A 17,403-nucleotide genomic window follows, 5' to 3' on the forward strand; every position below is an offset into this window, starting at 1 on the left:
TTTTTTTAGGCATTTTAATAATACTAAATTTGGGTCATTTGTTAGTTCGCGACGTTTTTAATTTAATTTAATGTAATAAATAAATATTATTTAAATTAAATGATTTATGATAATATCCTATTTTTTTACTTTAAATTGAAATCTGCACACCACGACTACAGACAGCTCCTAATCAAATTTAATGGTCTTCGCTTTTTCCCCAGATTTTTATTCCGTTGTCCAAGATTAACATTGACGTCACCGTTCTCGAACGGTTCTTATTTTCGTCAACGATGAGAAATTGCGCTTTTTCTCCATATTTAAAGGGAGCCACAGGGAAGAAAGAGGATTAGCCTTAGAGTTTTTATCTATTTTGTTTCGCTTTTTCTTACGCGGAGAAACGTCTGACGCGGCATTATCGTGAACATGTGACGTTTTTCGTTTGCTAAATTTAAAATAATGGGATCTGTCAGAAAAAGTTAAATTGATAAGGGAAACTTTTGAAGAGGATTCCGGAATATCAATTCGTGTATAAACCGAGCGCACACAGTTACGTCGGATTCGGTACGATAGTGAGTTTATCCCTCACACTTTATTTATTCAAGCGAAATGGGCTAATGTTGAGATTTATTGTTTTGTGTATTTATTTGATGGTTCTTATGGCAGAGTATGGTAATGTTGCCGGAAAACTAGCGAAACTTGCGCGAATGTTGCCGCTAAAATAGATTCAAACTTTGTCGCGGGAACATTTTAGAAAATAATTGTCAAGATTAGAATAGTTTAACGAGAAGTTTTAATATAACTAGACAATAAAATAGCATGTTGTAGTTTTAACAAATATAAACAGCTGGATTGAAAAATAACAAGAACATTTATTTTTAACATTATTCATAAATTGCACCATTACTATTTTTGCTTATTTAAAACATGGTCTTATTTAAGCTTTAAGCATTTAACTGTCAGAATTTGTATATTTTATCTTTTCATGATAAAAATTGTGCCAATTTTAAATGTGAAATACAATTTAATTTAAAATACAAGAATGCCCATAACTAGGCTATTGGTATATTGTTTTAATGGTGCACCATTGTATAACAATACATAAGACTAAAGGACAATTTATGGTAATGAGAAACATATTTTCTTAATAAAAGTAAATAAACAGTATTCTAAAGAGTAACATTAATTAAATTGAAGATATAAATGTTTATGTAAATATTATAGAAAAAAAAATACTGTATAACCATTTAGTCTCAGACAATTTGGCCTAACATATGCGAATTTTTTAATGTTGAATATTTTTTTTACTATTTTCTTAATGTTGGAAAAATCATTGATTTGCACTTTTCAAATAAATCATGTTATATGTGTTTTAAACATTTAAAACTTTTTTTTGTGTACTCGCAATGATGTGAGATAATTAAAAATAGTAAAAAAAATAAGAACTTGCAATTTGGTTAAAAAAACTGGCTAGCAGTGACAAAACCGAACGTCGAATGCAGTCGTATCGGTTTTTTTTACATATGGTTGACTATCGTGTCTATGAATCGATTCATACAAAATATATGCGCCACTCTAGCATTCAGCAAAATACTGATTCAGTATATACGAGATATTTATGTTAATATTTCATTGATATATTATTTATAAATAAATTCTACCTTCAGGCGTTTCACTTAAACCATTTCTCATCTTTAACTTCAAGCTTCAATATAGTTCTAAGAAGTACTTTGACACATTGGATGCGTGCCTATAATTACATAACTTAAAGATTAATTTAGGTAGTATATATTTATCATTTTAATTGCCATTAATCCATTTCATATTTTCAATTGTAATGGATTAATAGCACTTCGATTGATTTGACATACGAGTAATTTGGGTTACGATCTATGTCACGGAATGAATTAACTCGTAAGGCAATGCACCACTATAATCGAAAAATAAAGCTCAAATAAATTAATTTTAATTTTCCAAAATTTTAATAATATAATAAGAGAACCTTAATTCATAGCTTATCTAAAAAATGTAGCTGATAGTTAAGGAAAAAGTAAACATGCAAAGAAGCTATATTAAATATTTGCAAAATCAAGAATCTTTTACCAATCAAAAAAAGAATGACTTTTATATTATTTCTTCCACGGCATAAATGTGTAACATGGATTTTATATACCCTCACGAGTCTATAATTGAGATCACTAAAGAAATCGAATATTTATCATTAATTCAATAATTAAAAAAAAATTCTTCTAGTCTTAAAGAAAGTACAGGCAGTTCTCGAGTTACGACCACCTCGACTTACGACCATTCGGAGTTACGACGAAAAAAAAAGTTGTAAAAATTTTTTTTTTTATGTTATATACATAATTTCAAGACTGGTTTGATAACTGTTTCATTCCAGAAGTAAAGAAGAACTGTGATGAAAACGACATAGCCTTTAAAATTGTATTGATTCTTGACAATGCTCCAGGCCATCCTCCACACTTAGGGGAATCACATCCAAATATAAAAGTGGTTTATTAACCTCCAAACACCACCAGCATTTTACAGCCGATGGATCAAGGGGGTATTGTTAACTTCAAAGCCCATTATTTAAGAATCACTTTTGCCCAAGCAATTGCAGGAACAGACAAACATCAGACATTGAGAGAATTTTGGAAAAATTACAACATCTTTCATGCAATAAACAATATCTCAAAGGGATGGTCCAAAGTAACGACAATTTGTATGAACGGCATATGGAACAAACTCTTATAAAGATCTAATGACAATATGTATTTTAATAAAGAAGGGAAAATAGATGAGATAGCAAATAATATTGTAAAATTTGCTCAACAACTTAATCTGGAAATTGATAATGAAGATGTAGATCATCTTTTGGAAAATAATGTTGAGGAACTCACAAACCAAGATTTGATTGAGATTGAGGAACAACGAGTTGCAGATAAAAATGTAATGGAGCTAAAAGAATTAGATGAACTCGAAATACCACCAAAAAAAATTGTGTTAAAAGACATGGCTGCAGCTTTTAGCCAAATCAATGATGCTATTAAAAAATTTGAAAATATGAACAAAGACATCGATAGATCTTCGAGGGTACACGGCCTTATTCAGCAAGCACTTGCGTGTTATTATGAAATTTATAGAGAAAAGAAATAACAAACTGTACAAACAAACCTGGACGTTTTTTTAAGAAAAACAAGCACTATCACTGCACTCGCTGAAAAATCTCAAGAATTAACAATGGATATCAGTAGCATAGATGATAAAAATACTCTAGATCAGGGTTTCCCAAACTTTTTCAGCGACGGAACACTTGGCAAATCCGAAAATTTTGGCGGAACACTTAGCTTATTTTTTAGGATGGGTAATTCATAATAAAATAAAACATGTTATTAAAGAAATGTTATTAAATTTATTTAATAAACATAAAAATACAAATAAATAAAACTCCTATTGACTGATGATTTTGGGTTTTTAAATAACAATTTTTTTATATCAGGCACAATTTTGGTTAGTTGTATTTTCATATCTGCGTGGCGTGGAGTCTATTTCTGTATTTTGTTTTTGTTGCAATATACTTAAAAAATCCCACTTCGCATAAATACGTCGTGAAAAACGGAAGTAAACAAACCAGAACTTATTTTGACACCTTGGGGAACTCTTCAGTCAGACTCGCCCAGAAATTATTTAATGGCTGATATTTTTGTTTCAAATCAGAGTCATTAACTAAATTCTCATAATCCCTTAAGCCCACTTGTTTTACTGTTACGGAAAATGGATTCCGAACCCAGGAATCGTCCTTACTAGTTTTCGGAAAATATTCCGAAAGAGTTATTTTCAAGTAATATAGGTGTTCTAAAAATACTTGTGAAACTTTTTTATCTACTTGAAAATTCAATTCATTTAAACATTCATATCCAAGAGAGGAAAACAATCAGAATTATTAGATTCAACCGATAAAATCTGAAATTGTAATTTTTTATCAAAAGATTCAATTTTATCTCATATTATAAATTGTAATACTTTTTTCTTGTAATTATAAGTTAACATCATTTCACTTTGTAAAAATATCTGCCAGATATGCAGATGTATCAACCAGGAAGGATTTGTTAAAAATTTTATAAAATGATGTTGCAAATTATTTTGTGCTTTCAAGAAGACTAATAAATTATTTCGAAGTTCATAAAGTCTTAATAGCACTTTTCCTCTGGATAGCGATCTCACTTCAGTATGTAATAAAAGTGCTTCATGTTGACTACCCATTTCATCGCACAAAATTTTAAATAATCTGGATTGAAGTGGTCTTGATTTTACATAGTTTATCATTTTCACGGCTACTTCATTACATTTTTTAAATTTGTGGAAATTTTTTTAGTCAACAGTGCATGCCTATGCAAAATACAGTGACTGCTAGTAGCATATGTAGTCACATAAATAAAATTCGTATAACAAGCACTAATATCGTGTGATTAATTAACAAAAAAAATAATGTTTAAATGCGATCAAATTTTAAAGTTAAAAAAAACAACACCGACTTATGAAACTTTTCCCTCCAGATTTTATACACATCAATGTTGAATATTTAACACATATTTTCAAGCTTTTTTATCAGATTTATGAACAATTTTTATGTAGTAGCAAGACTAACAATTTTTTTAATCTACTCTAAATTTTTGTGAAATATCTATTTAGGCTCCGCGGAACACCTATTTTGGATCCGCGGAACACCAGTGTTCCGCGGAACATAGTTTGGGAAACCATGCTCTAGATCAATTCTTATAAATAAATTATTTATGTAGATATTTGCTAAAAAGTATTTAGTTAACAACTTGAAGTCAGCAATAAAAGTGGTTTTTGTATTTCGCATGTATGCACTGTTTTAAATTATTTTTTGTATGATTTTCGACTTACGACCTTTTCGAGTTACGACCAAGGTGGTAGAACGGAACCCCGTCGTAACTCAAGAACTGACTGTAATGTAAGATAATCTCTTACGGATTAATTAAGAAAGAATCCAAAATATGTTTATAGACGGACAAGATAACAAACAACTTATAATGATTGTATAATGCTTTGTGGTCAAATAAACCAACAATGACACAAAAATAAGAAAAAACATTTTCCAACATTGACACAAAAATAAAAAAAAATGTATAATAATGTAGCTACCAATTTTTTAATAAATAATAAATGTCATACTATTCTTCAATTTTTTTGTATTTTATTGGCAAAAAATGTTGCAAAAATAAAAACAGTACAGATATTTTACATTTTTAACCTCCTCAAACCTTAATTTTTATTAATTACATTAAAGGGGTACGAAAAATATTTTAATTTTTTTTCGTAGAAAAAATTGTTTTGATAATTTTACATTAAAGGGGCAGAAAAAATACTTGGAAATTTTTATTTTTAAAATAATATGGTGTACTTTGTGATCTACAAAAGGTCTCAGTAAAAATAAATAAAAAATGGCTTTAAAAACAAGCAATAAATTATTGTACATTGCAATGTACACTGGGTCTGAGAGGTTAAAGAAATATACAATCTTATACTATATTATTATAAACACATACTATACATTGCATACATATTATTATTAATTAAAACACTGGCAACATTTCTGCGACTATTTGGTCACATAGATTCTAGTGAAAATGACGGTACTTCCAACTATTTAAAAAATCGCACTTTGATTGTCATCTAGGCAAAATTATTCTAGTTTTCAACTGCAAATTTCCTAATAGATTACCAATAAAGTAGGTATATGTAGAGTAGTTCTAAAAACTCGATCAACGCGTGTCAACTGCCGATTAGAAAAGTGCATTGCATAGCAGAGCTTTCGTCGCGTATATCGATCACTCGGCGCGTGATTGATATTGACGCGCAAATGGAGTCACGAACGGGTTTTTCTTGTAATTTGTTAAAAGGGCTTTTTCTCCCTGATTGATACGCCGAGATACCAGATCCAGATCGATCGATCACAGCCATTAATAATATTCGGTCATATTTTCGCCGCCCCGTCGGAACCCTAGTCACGTAGGGTTACGGCAGGGGTCTCGTCTCTTTGCCTCTTAATTTATGTAAAGTCGTAAAAGCGGGAAACGAACCCCGGAAAAACGCTGCACCGTAAAGACGACCCCTCCGCTCCGCTCTAAAACGGCAATTACGTATGCAAAATATGATGCCGTCGGCCATCTTCTACGTTGGGCTTCCGGCGACATTCGGACGTGACGTCACTCGGCACCGACCATGTATCGTGACGCGTTCGACGACTTTGCATGAGTCCTCCTACCCGGGAAATAATGGCGCGCCGCTTGTTCAACAGACGAGTTGTAATTAAGCGAAAAGGCGATTACGTTAAGTAGACTAATTAAGGGACGGAGTCGATAAATTGGACTTGTCGAGCAAAGCGTACCTGAACATCCTTACACGCGGGAGGGAAAAGTGGGCGGGCTGGATGTTAAAATCGAGCGACATACTTTTTTTTCAGATTGGCTACGCTCCATGTATGTATTTATGTATATAGATAGGTAGCGAGGTAATACTGTAAGACATATATAGTTATGTAATATTAAAAAATATATACTATAGATGTTATTAACTAATAACACCATAGGTGGATTAACATAATACACATAATGTATCCAAATAATCATACATGAAATAAATAATTAACACTCGATACGGCCTGTAATTTTAGCTTAGTCCTGCAGAACAATTTGCCGTCTTTATTTATTTTATATCATTATTTTAAAAAATCTGACTTATCAATGTACACTGATGACACTATCGGTTTTATACCCTTAGCAATTCAATAACAAAAATACATTTACAAAAATTAAAAATGGATTGATTACCATAAAACTAAATCAAATTTACAACTTGCCCTGACCTCTTAAACTGCATTAAGCTTAAAGGAACTAAAATGTACGAAACATATTGCAAAATTCAGGTCTACGAGGCGTGCTGCCATTGCGACACTAAGACCGCACTATCACTTCAATATATAATACACCGTTCTAGACTCACTTCAAATAGCATAGCAGTAGATTTTCAATACAATTAATTAAGGAACAGTACTACCGAAAAATACTATAATATAAAAACGCGAAACTATATCAACCTAATAATCTCTAGAATCTGTGAAATAAATTAAAGTATAGATATTAAATTACTTAACATATGCTTTAAGCGAATACATTTTATTTACAGCATCTCTTATGTAAGTAGATGAACATGTTTTAAAGTTGACAATTAAAAATAATTACTCATCTGGTTTTTCACCTTTCAACTTTGTAAAAAGAGTTTGTTTTTTTTTCTATACCTTATTTTATAACTACTGTTAGCTATATTTTATTTTTTTTATATTTTCATTAATAAACTAAATATGCTTATAAAATGAACCAGTAATTTGTATTCTTTATATTTTAAAATTAATAAAACAGGAAATATAGCGTCCAAGTGTTTATAATTAAATTCGTCAAACATCAATACATAGTGCAAATCGTTAACATCCTGCAATTTAATTTTCAACCCTTGAATAACAGCCAAGTCACAGGTAGCACTGACTTTTATCTAAAATCTATTTTTTTTAAATAGGAAAGGCATTTGAGTGGCATTGGTATACATGAAAAGCATCATTATTTATTATACAGTGAAAGTCAGATGGAAAATTGTCTCTTTGTAGAAAATTCTTTGACATATCTCGTAACTAACTTGATTTTAACACGTTTGACACACATACGCAAATATTGATTAATGAAAAATGTGACGTGACAGACGCAAGAAGGGTGTAAAATTGAGATGTTTTCGCGAGGGTCACATACCGTGCACATAATTAAGCGAAAAAATGCGCCGAGTCACTATCGACAGTGGAGCAAGATAGAGATATAAGTAGAGAGAGAAAGAGCATTCATTTTTAATAAGAAAAGTGGCGACACTAGAAGGACGCGCTGCTGGAAAGGCTGAAAGTGATTGATGAGCGGTGTGGTCGAATGTAAAAAGAAAAAGGGGGCGAACGGGACGGAAAAGTGTCAGAATCTGCGGACGATGAAAAATGGGCGACGGAACCGGAAGAGGTAAACACGGACTAATTGAGGCGTGTACCTGCGGGACGCGGGCCGCGCATTCACAATCCCTGTCGTTCCCGTTCATTTTTTCATTTGGGTAAACATCAGTTTTGGACGTCCGGATTTTTGATGTTGTCTCACTGGATTGATGGTTAAAATTGTTATACCTACCATCACAAGGCAAGTGAATGGCGCTGTTTGTCCTTTTGATACCGAAAACTTGCTTACTAGGTTTTTAACAGAGGCGACATTTTTGGTCATCAATATCCACTAATTAGTAATAATAATTATTTCTTTGTATGTAAGTAGTCTGACTTAATAAAAAAAACAATATATAAAGCGTAGTATATGATGTCTCAATTAGGCAGTGAATTTTCGCAACAAAGCCTCCAACAAAGTAAATCATATGGTACTAGAAAAATAGTATGTACACAAAATGACAATAAAATATAAAAAAAAAAAAATATTTATATAACATTTACTGACTCGATAAAGTACTTTATTTCATTGTTTATATAGCATGGTATTAAAGTTTAGATTTTAATTCATATTTAAAGCTGTTTTGTCGAGACTAATTAATTTAAGTTGTTTATACAGCATGCTATTTTTTGCAGACAAATTATGAATGTCTCATACTACAAGCAATGTTCAGCTTGTAGTGTGTTTTTAAGATGTCAAATCTTAATCATTCTAAGTGCGAAATTCGTTAAACGGTTTTATGTGCGAAAAAAAACTACATCTTAAATTAATCTCTAATTTATTTTAATTTGTGGCAATGACGTTTTAAAACATAATACAAATATATTAAAAAAACCGTTAATCGTTACTAATTAACTGATTCGAAAAATTAAGAAAGACGTATAACAATGAATTAACTTAATAAAATAAATGGCCAGAACAGAACCGTTATTTATATAACGTTTACGAAAAAAATCCGATCCTAAAAAAGAAAGCTGATACGGTAATTATATGACGTTATAATCAAGAAACACATTTTCTTATTCATCAAATGCATTGAAATTCATAATTTATGTTAAAAAATAAACGAAAGGATAACAATCGCAAAATAAAATGTTTAATCTCTACCCAGTGAAGTAACTACTAAGCATGCAGGCCCTTGAGATCAGAGGGCCCCAAGAAGATCGACAAATATATATATATTAATAACCCAAGACAATCAATGCATACAAAACGGAAAATATATTTTCAACCCATTTATGCATATCTAGAAATTCATAACGCTTTATAGCTTGAATTCGGTGAGTCATCGATTCCTAGTCGTTTTATGAAATTCCATGTTAAAACCCTTTAACGAAGGTTCTGTATTTTTTCCGCCTCACGTCAACTTTTCTCACATCAACCGCTTTAACCCTTTTTGCCAATTTCCTGTTCCAAAATTTTAGAATCAAAATATTCAATCACTAACACGTAATTCCGCACAAAGCAAACAACTAAAAGGATCCGATCTTTATGTTCATAAAATTCGTTCCTTTTACATATATAAAATTATGTATTTATTCGATTTAGATGTAGTGTTCAATTGTATTTTATTTACAATTGTATGATCTTAGCTAATTTTATTTGCGATTATTAAGTGAAAAAATATTTTAAATGCAAACAATTAAAATATGTTTTAGTTTTTAAGAACCTAATAAAATTTTTAAAATGTCAGATGCATTAAATCAGTGGTTAATGCTGAAAGACAAATATTTTGAAATATACACGGATCAATTGAAATTTCAAATAATTCAAGGAATAACATTATTAAGAAATAATCTTAACTTAACTACGTCGATAAACCCGCTTTCAGACTAATTAATATCAAAATACAATTGTATGGATAGCGATTTCTCTAAAGAATATACAGCCTTTTTAATATTTTTCACTTTTCCAATTATTATATCGCTAGTGTAAAGGGTACATCTAGCAAATTATAAGTCTAAAGTCTAGAAATCTAGACTCAGTGAACTTGCTATATGAGCATTTGACCATGGAAAGCCCAAAAAACGTGATTGCAGAATTTTCAAATATAAACACAAAGACATTTAGAACCTGTAAGTTTATTTTTGTAATAAAAAATTGTAAGAGGCTGTACTTATCTCTTATTCTGTTTAAATTGAAATTGAAAAAACTCAACTTGAAAAGTCGCAAACTAAATCGTTAATACTAAAGAAAAACAAAACCACTAAAAGAAACTTGTGTTTATGTTCTCTCTACCAACAAAAAACAGTTTAAATTGACTTTTTATTAATTTTTTAATTTTTATATTATTTTTTTAATATTACTCCCCTCTATTTTTATTATATTTTATTATAAAGTAAGTTGTATTTTATTCGTCTATGATACGCTGATGAAATGTGAATAATAATAGTATATAATTAGAGCACGTTTTTAATTAAACTCGCTCTTGTGTCATACATTTCAGTTATCCATGTCATAAATTCTTTAAGAACGTTTATTATGTTGTTCGGGAAAACCGCTTAATTTATCAGAACGAAAATCTTAAGTAACCCCTATAAGCAAAACCTTAACCACACTCAAAATTAAATACATAATTTATGTTAATGCTAACATGTTACATTTATAAATGTGTAATAAACTAAAAAGTTAAAAACTACATAGTGCCATTGAATACATTTTTAGTTTAATTTTAATTATAATAATAAAAATTGAGAAAAATATAACTGATGGAAATTACAAGATTACTCCTTATACAATACAAAGAGTACATGTCAGGAAGCAATCACAATAATAAATATAATAGTCTGAAAACATTTATATATAATATAAATATAATATTATACAAAGGATTTTTCTTCTCGTTTTTGAAGCCCCAAGCGAATTTAATTCGACTCAGGTGAATTGCTATCATAATACAGAAAAAATCTTTAAGGTGTTTTAAAAGGACAATTAGTTCTTTAACCTCCTCCGACCAGATTTTTATTATTTATCTTTAATTTAAGAATACGAAAAAGCATGTCGCAAACAAATGGCATACGTGTCAGAATGTTTCCTGGATGTCATAAAAATTGACGAATTCCTTGTAACTGAAAGGCAAAAATAACATATTGTTAATATTTCGCGGAATTTCAATAAAAGATATTTTGCATATCGTATTATATTGTTATTTTATTGCTATCTTGTGATTCTTACATTTTTACACTCATCTTCATGTAGATATATTAGTAACAATGTCTATATGGATCTTGGTTATAATAATACAGGATTTTTATATTACTTTTCTCAATTCTGAATAATAAAACGTTAAATGCAAAAAAAGCCAAAAATGCAAAAAAAAACCAATGGTAAAAATCAATTCTACATTAAAATTGTTTTTAGTATAGTAATACATTTAATTTAAATTAAGTTTACTTATATAATAATTTTTTTAATAATTAAGTGGATAAAATAATAAAAACAATTATAAACTATTTTTAACAGCACAAAACTACCTCTAATTTATCATAAATATTGTTTAAAGTTGTAATTATTGTATAAAATTCAGATAAACATATACTATACTTTATTTGCGTTAATACAGTCAGTTCGAAAGCTATCCATTTCATCATTATTTATAATTGAAAAAGAGATGCAACTTATTTTGTAAGCGTAATCGTTTTCGTGTGTTTCATTAATTCAACTCGTTTAAATCCCAAGAAGTAATTAAAAACAAACCAGGATCATGGTATTGCTATTTAAAAATAAATACAACATCTATTTTTTAATAAAAAAAAATCTGTCACTGCAGCTTAAAACAAAAAGGGGCGTTGTGAGAAATCGTCTACAAAAGATTATTCATTTTGTCATTAAAACGTCACGTGACGCTTTGATGTATGTGAGCGGCAGTTGAAGCGGGTGGGGTAAGCCGCTAACCCCAACTCGTTCCAATTTTCCGAACAGTACGTGGGTGGACAGGAGGTGCTTAAGCGCTGGGTTCGAATAGTTCAAAAACATGTCGTATAGAGGCCAAAAAAATGACAAAAGAGTGAATCGCGATTGTGCTCAGAGAAACAATTATTAAATAAGCAAAAAGTGGGAAGTTTTAATTTAACTATTAAGCATATGACTATGATACTCATTTAATTTAATTTTGGTTAAATATTTCGAACGAAATTAAAAGAAATGTTATTGTATTAATTTATGGTAATAATGTAAGCGTAACTTGTAATTAGAGGTCTCCACCATCTATGACAATTATTTATCAAAAGTACTTCTAAGAGAAACCACGAGCATTCCAAATCACTGAATTATTTGTGTTAAAAATACAGACTTCATAAAAATGTATTAATTTTAACAGTTGTCACTATTGAAATAAATACAGATAAAAGAGCGTTGACTTTGCATGAGAAGACTGTTTTTATAATGGTTATTCAAAACGCAAAATAATAGCTACAATAATAAATAACATTATATCCGACATTATCTACGTCTGCTTTTCAATTATCCGCAAGCAAATTCACATTTTCACAAAGGAAATGCTGTAATAAAAGTTTGCGGCGACAAACAAAAATTATATATAAAATAACAGGTATCTGTTTCTCTCGTAAAAGGCAAAACGGAAAACCACTTCACTCCAATATATTTTCCACTGCGCCTATTCAAATTATGTAGCAAAGTAAGCAACCTAGTACTTTTAACTAGTGATGACACTAAAAAAAATACTTTTGAATACGCTGATTATTTTACTATAGAATTCATGATCTAAGAGAAGCCAAAATATTAAAAACACTTCTAGATTAATTTAAGAAAAATACACTTTTCTAAAACAAAAATTGCGTCTAGATTGCAAATTAATATTGACAAAAGTACACCGTATAGGAGTTCAAATTTCTCGCAAAAAGTTACTGATTTGGATGCTTACGAATTGTGTGCTTCGTTTCTTGATAAATTATCTATACTAAACCGTACAACAAGACATTTTTCTTCTTGTCGACCTACCTTAAGAGTCAGCTGGTCCGGTCTCTACCAAATAGTCCACAAATCCGTTTATAGAACAACTGACATACACCGCTCACCGACTTCAGAGTGAGAAAAAAATGAAACAGAGCTACACCGACGATCCTGGTTTTGATAAAAATGTTACTTCCGACGTAACAATCTAAAGACACTGCTTTTTCCTGACTCGTGGGAGAACGTCACTATTCTAGTGAACGCTAAAGCTTCAACTTTAACGTTTACCAAAATAAAACTATCGCAAGAAGGAACAATTAGCTACATTTGGCCATTAATTCGTTTTTCAATCATTTCAAATATTATGAGACAATAAATGTATGTGATCCCCAGAAGTTAATCATTGTTAATTAATTACTTACACGGACAATTGATGCCACAAAGTTGTTTTAAGTACGCTTATTCGTAAATACAAGTATCCATGAAGATTATAAATATATAATATATAATAATATTTAAATAGGGTAGGAGCAATTTTTTTTTATATTACATATATGTAATTCCAGATAATTATTAATGTTCTAATATTTACAAACCGTTAAAAAAATATAAATTCAAAACTATTACGCAAATTTTCATGAAAAGCTACATGAAAAAATAATGAATGTGTATCTATACGTAAGTAAATAAATAATTTTCCTAATCTTAAAATAAAAAAAGTGTTAAGATATATTATAATAAATAAAAAATAAATTAAATTAATATACAATATAATAAGCAACTAATATATGTATATATATATATATAATAATAATTAATTTAAAATCAAATACATATTAAAATAATATATAAAAAAAGTATCTGTGGACATATAAAATCAAAAATATTGCAAACAACATATTTTTAAATAGTAAAACATAATCTTGAATGCGCATTAAAGTAAAAAGTATTGACTGAAAATTAATTATCGTAAAGATTATAAAAATAATTTTGTTACTTTTCTAATTTCTATAAAGTTATAAAATTTTAAATAAATATATTATAAAATTTGTACCTATTCTTATTTGTATTTGAGACGAATTTCTCTAAAATTGTTAGTGATTAAGTATTTTTAGCTCTTTAACTATTTGCGCCACTAATCACAAATTGAGAGGTCACGTTAACGAGCACTTGAACAACGAAACTGAAAAAATTTTCTACACTGCAAAAGTATCAACTATGTTTGAAGGTTAAGACCGCATATCACACAATAGAAGAGAGATCTCTGTACCACAAAAGACCATCGTCAAACACGAGCAGAGCCAAGGAGCAATAGAGGCAGATCGTCCAGAAATCATCCCAAATCACAACATCACGACGAAAATTTACCAGAACTCAGCCGACATTTACAACTCGATACATTAATACTATTAAATAAACTATAAACGTGTTTTCGGCATTTATTCGTCTGCAGATACACACCCCTTCGGCCCGAAAGCTCTCAAAATCTAAATATATTTTGTGTTTTCAATGCATCATTATATCCTAAGCAAAGCGTTAAAAATGTGAGTTTAATTAAGAATGCCTGAAGTAATCTTTTAAGATTCGTTATACTTAGAGAAGATTCATCACGATCGATATCAAAAATATATAATAAAAAAACATATGATACAATATCGTATACTGCACTCGAAGGCAGAGAAAAATCTTCGATACAGCTTGTTCTTATTTCGTTCTAGTAATTGAAAAAGTGTAATTCCGATGCTGTGGCGTATTTTATGAACGCTTGTGCGGTTGTTCCTTGACCAAAAAACCGTTGTAATGCTTTTTTATGAGAGCCGGCAAAGCAGAATGGCCATATACATTTACAAGGGTTGATTAGAGAGAAAACCGAAAGAGTACTTGGCGAGTGGTGTGAGGACAAAGGGAGTGAGTGAGAGAGAGAGAAAGAGAGCGAATTACACGTAGCACAATTAAGAGAACCCATTCATTAATATTTTTTCGCACTTCTTTTGTGTGGAGACAAAAGCTCTGTGGTCGACTGGAATTTGCCTCACTTTGCAAGAACAAAACGTGTACAATTATCGAGTTTCGTCCGTTTAAACGCTTCCCGCAATTAATTATTATAACTAGACGAGAGATTGGGGAAAATATAAATATGTTTTTCATATAAATGCAGAAGCAAAATAATATTTATATATTTTTTTAATTTTCACTTGCATTGAAATTCAATTATAAAGTAAAAGCATACACAATTAGTTGTGTGAAACAATAAATGTGACAAGATCTCTAAAAAATTAAATTGCAGACATATTTAACTCAAAACAAATTAAAACAACCAAACAGAAAGTAGCGTTTGTCATCGTAATTGCTTATTACATTACAAAGCTTATTTATTTTTAAATGAGCAATAAATGACACAATCAATATTCAATGATTTTAATTTAATGGAAAATTGGGTTATTGTAACGTGTCAGAAGTTGCCTTTGTATGTCACACTTATAAATAAAATAATAATTAATTTCATATAGGATTTGAACACAGGTTTTATAGATAGATCTACTTAGCATCTCTCTGATTGATTAAGTAACACTAACGCTGTCCAAAAACCCATAACTTTAATTCTTATTAACGAACTAATAAACCAAATTATTTTTACGTGACGAAATTCGTATTACATGAAAACTAATTGCCTTGTTATATAATTTCTGGCAACTCTTAATTTATGGCATTACTTAATAAATGTAATAAAATACAATAAATCGTTTAAAATATAGATAAGCAAGCACACTATACAAAAATAAATCTCACAGCACTGGCAATACGTTAAAAAACCGTAGTGAAATAACCTGTCTGACCTTAAAATAATAAATTATATTACCTATGTAGAGATTTTAAGTTAAGTTTTCGCGACAACCTTTATACATTATTTTTATATAGTTAAATATTTTTTTAATGCCTGATTTAAATATATTTTTAATCAGTGTGCCTATATTATTCATACTACACATTTACAAGTTTTAAGAGCTTATTGCTATTTTTTTATATAAACTGTCTTTTTTATCATTTTTATTGATATACTATATCGAACTTATTGATAAATTTACATAAAAAATAATAGAATAGTGAAATAATTCAACCGAGACAGCGTTCGAAATTATGCAATTTATTCGCATCGTTGGTGTCGGAATAGAAAAATAAACTAAAAAACATAACAGTGTTTTGAAATACATTTCTTTAAAAGCAGCAAAAGCGCACAATAGAGACGCACGAGCATTGCCAAATTGTATACATAAATATTGCAGAAATAAATGAACTGGAAAGTCACCAAATACTGTAGATGTCAAGCGAAGCACGTATTTTAAATTGTTTTCATATTTGATTTTTCATGAATTCAGTTTTTGTGATTCCTGAAAATAAGCCAAATAATAGTTTTTGCTTAATTTAATAAATCAGTCTAATAAAATTATTATAAAGCTGTCCTGCAAGAATCCAAGAATTCGTTATTTAGCGAAACAAGGTGGCTTTCAGGTATGAACGTAATACGCGATGAGTTTATGGTCCTCGTACGTATCTTGGATTGAATGCAATTTGCCATGGCAATACAGCAGTGGTATAGCGCATGTGTCGGGCAGACACTTTGTTAAGTAGTCCCGCGAAAGCTTCGACACATAAAGGACACGTATCGCGTTATATCCGCAACAAAACGAGGGGTGTCGCCTTCCAGACGACAGATTACCATATGACCAATGGCTGCCGGGGTCGCCAAAATAAAATAAATAAATCAGTTCAGGGGTGGCACACGATCCGGAACGAGATTCCCGACACGTATTTCATAATGCTCGTAATACGTACCACGTAGTCTCCGGGAGAGCTACGTACAAAGCTATGCCCAGGTCGTGCACGTGAGCACATTTACATTATTATCATCGCCTTTCGGTATTCTGTTTTCTGATACATGTTTTTTTTTTTGCTAGGTTCATCTTTGGCTCTCGAGTGTTATTTTTTTGTTTTATGAATAAAAAAGTATGCAGAGCGTGTCTGGAATGCGTGCGTTTTTTTCATAAATTTCCATTGCACCCCTTCTGCTAGAAGCGGGATGTCGTAGATTTTCACTTTTGAAAGTCGGGTCTATGGGGGTAGAATGATTTTCGTCGCGGGACTTGCTCTTGTTTGAGTTGTGACGGTAGGGGTGAATTTTTCAGTCGGTTTACTTCAACGGTCAATTTATAACTGAATGTTGGCGCTGCATGCGTAATAAAGCCGTTCACTATTTGATGTTCAAAAAATCCTTTAAAATGACAAATAAAATAAACAAATAATTATCTGCATAATCTCTAATGTTAAATATATGTTAAGAGTTAGACATGAAAATTCTAACAATAAAATTGGGGTAGTTTTCGTGGGCATTTAAAAAAGTAATAGCAAATTTCACGAAACGAATACACCAGACATTCAAACCTCCACGCAGGAAAGATAGGGA

At 30.3% G+C, this 17,403-nt stretch overlaps 1 long non-coding RNA gene across 1 annotated transcript; it reads left to right on the plus strand.

Annotated features, from left to right (window-relative positions):
- LOC148230816 (uncharacterized) lies at positions 1–6,799 on the plus strand. The gene is made up of 2 exons (XR_015810954.1): positions 1–3,265; positions 4,782–6,799. It is a non-coding gene; the product is annotated as an uncharacterized LOC148230816 (long non-coding RNA).
- The last annotated feature ends 10,604 nt before the right edge of the window (positions 6,800–17,403 follow it).

The sequence above is a fragment of the Plectrocnemia conspersa genome, unplaced genomic scaffold (assembly GCF_051122295.1).
Source record: "Plectrocnemia conspersa isolate PC_06_02 unplaced genomic scaffold, ASM5112229v1 ptg000010l, whole genome shotgun sequence".
Lineage (NCBI taxonomy): Eukaryota > Metazoa > Arthropoda > Insecta > Trichoptera > Polycentropodidae > Plectrocnemia > Plectrocnemia conspersa.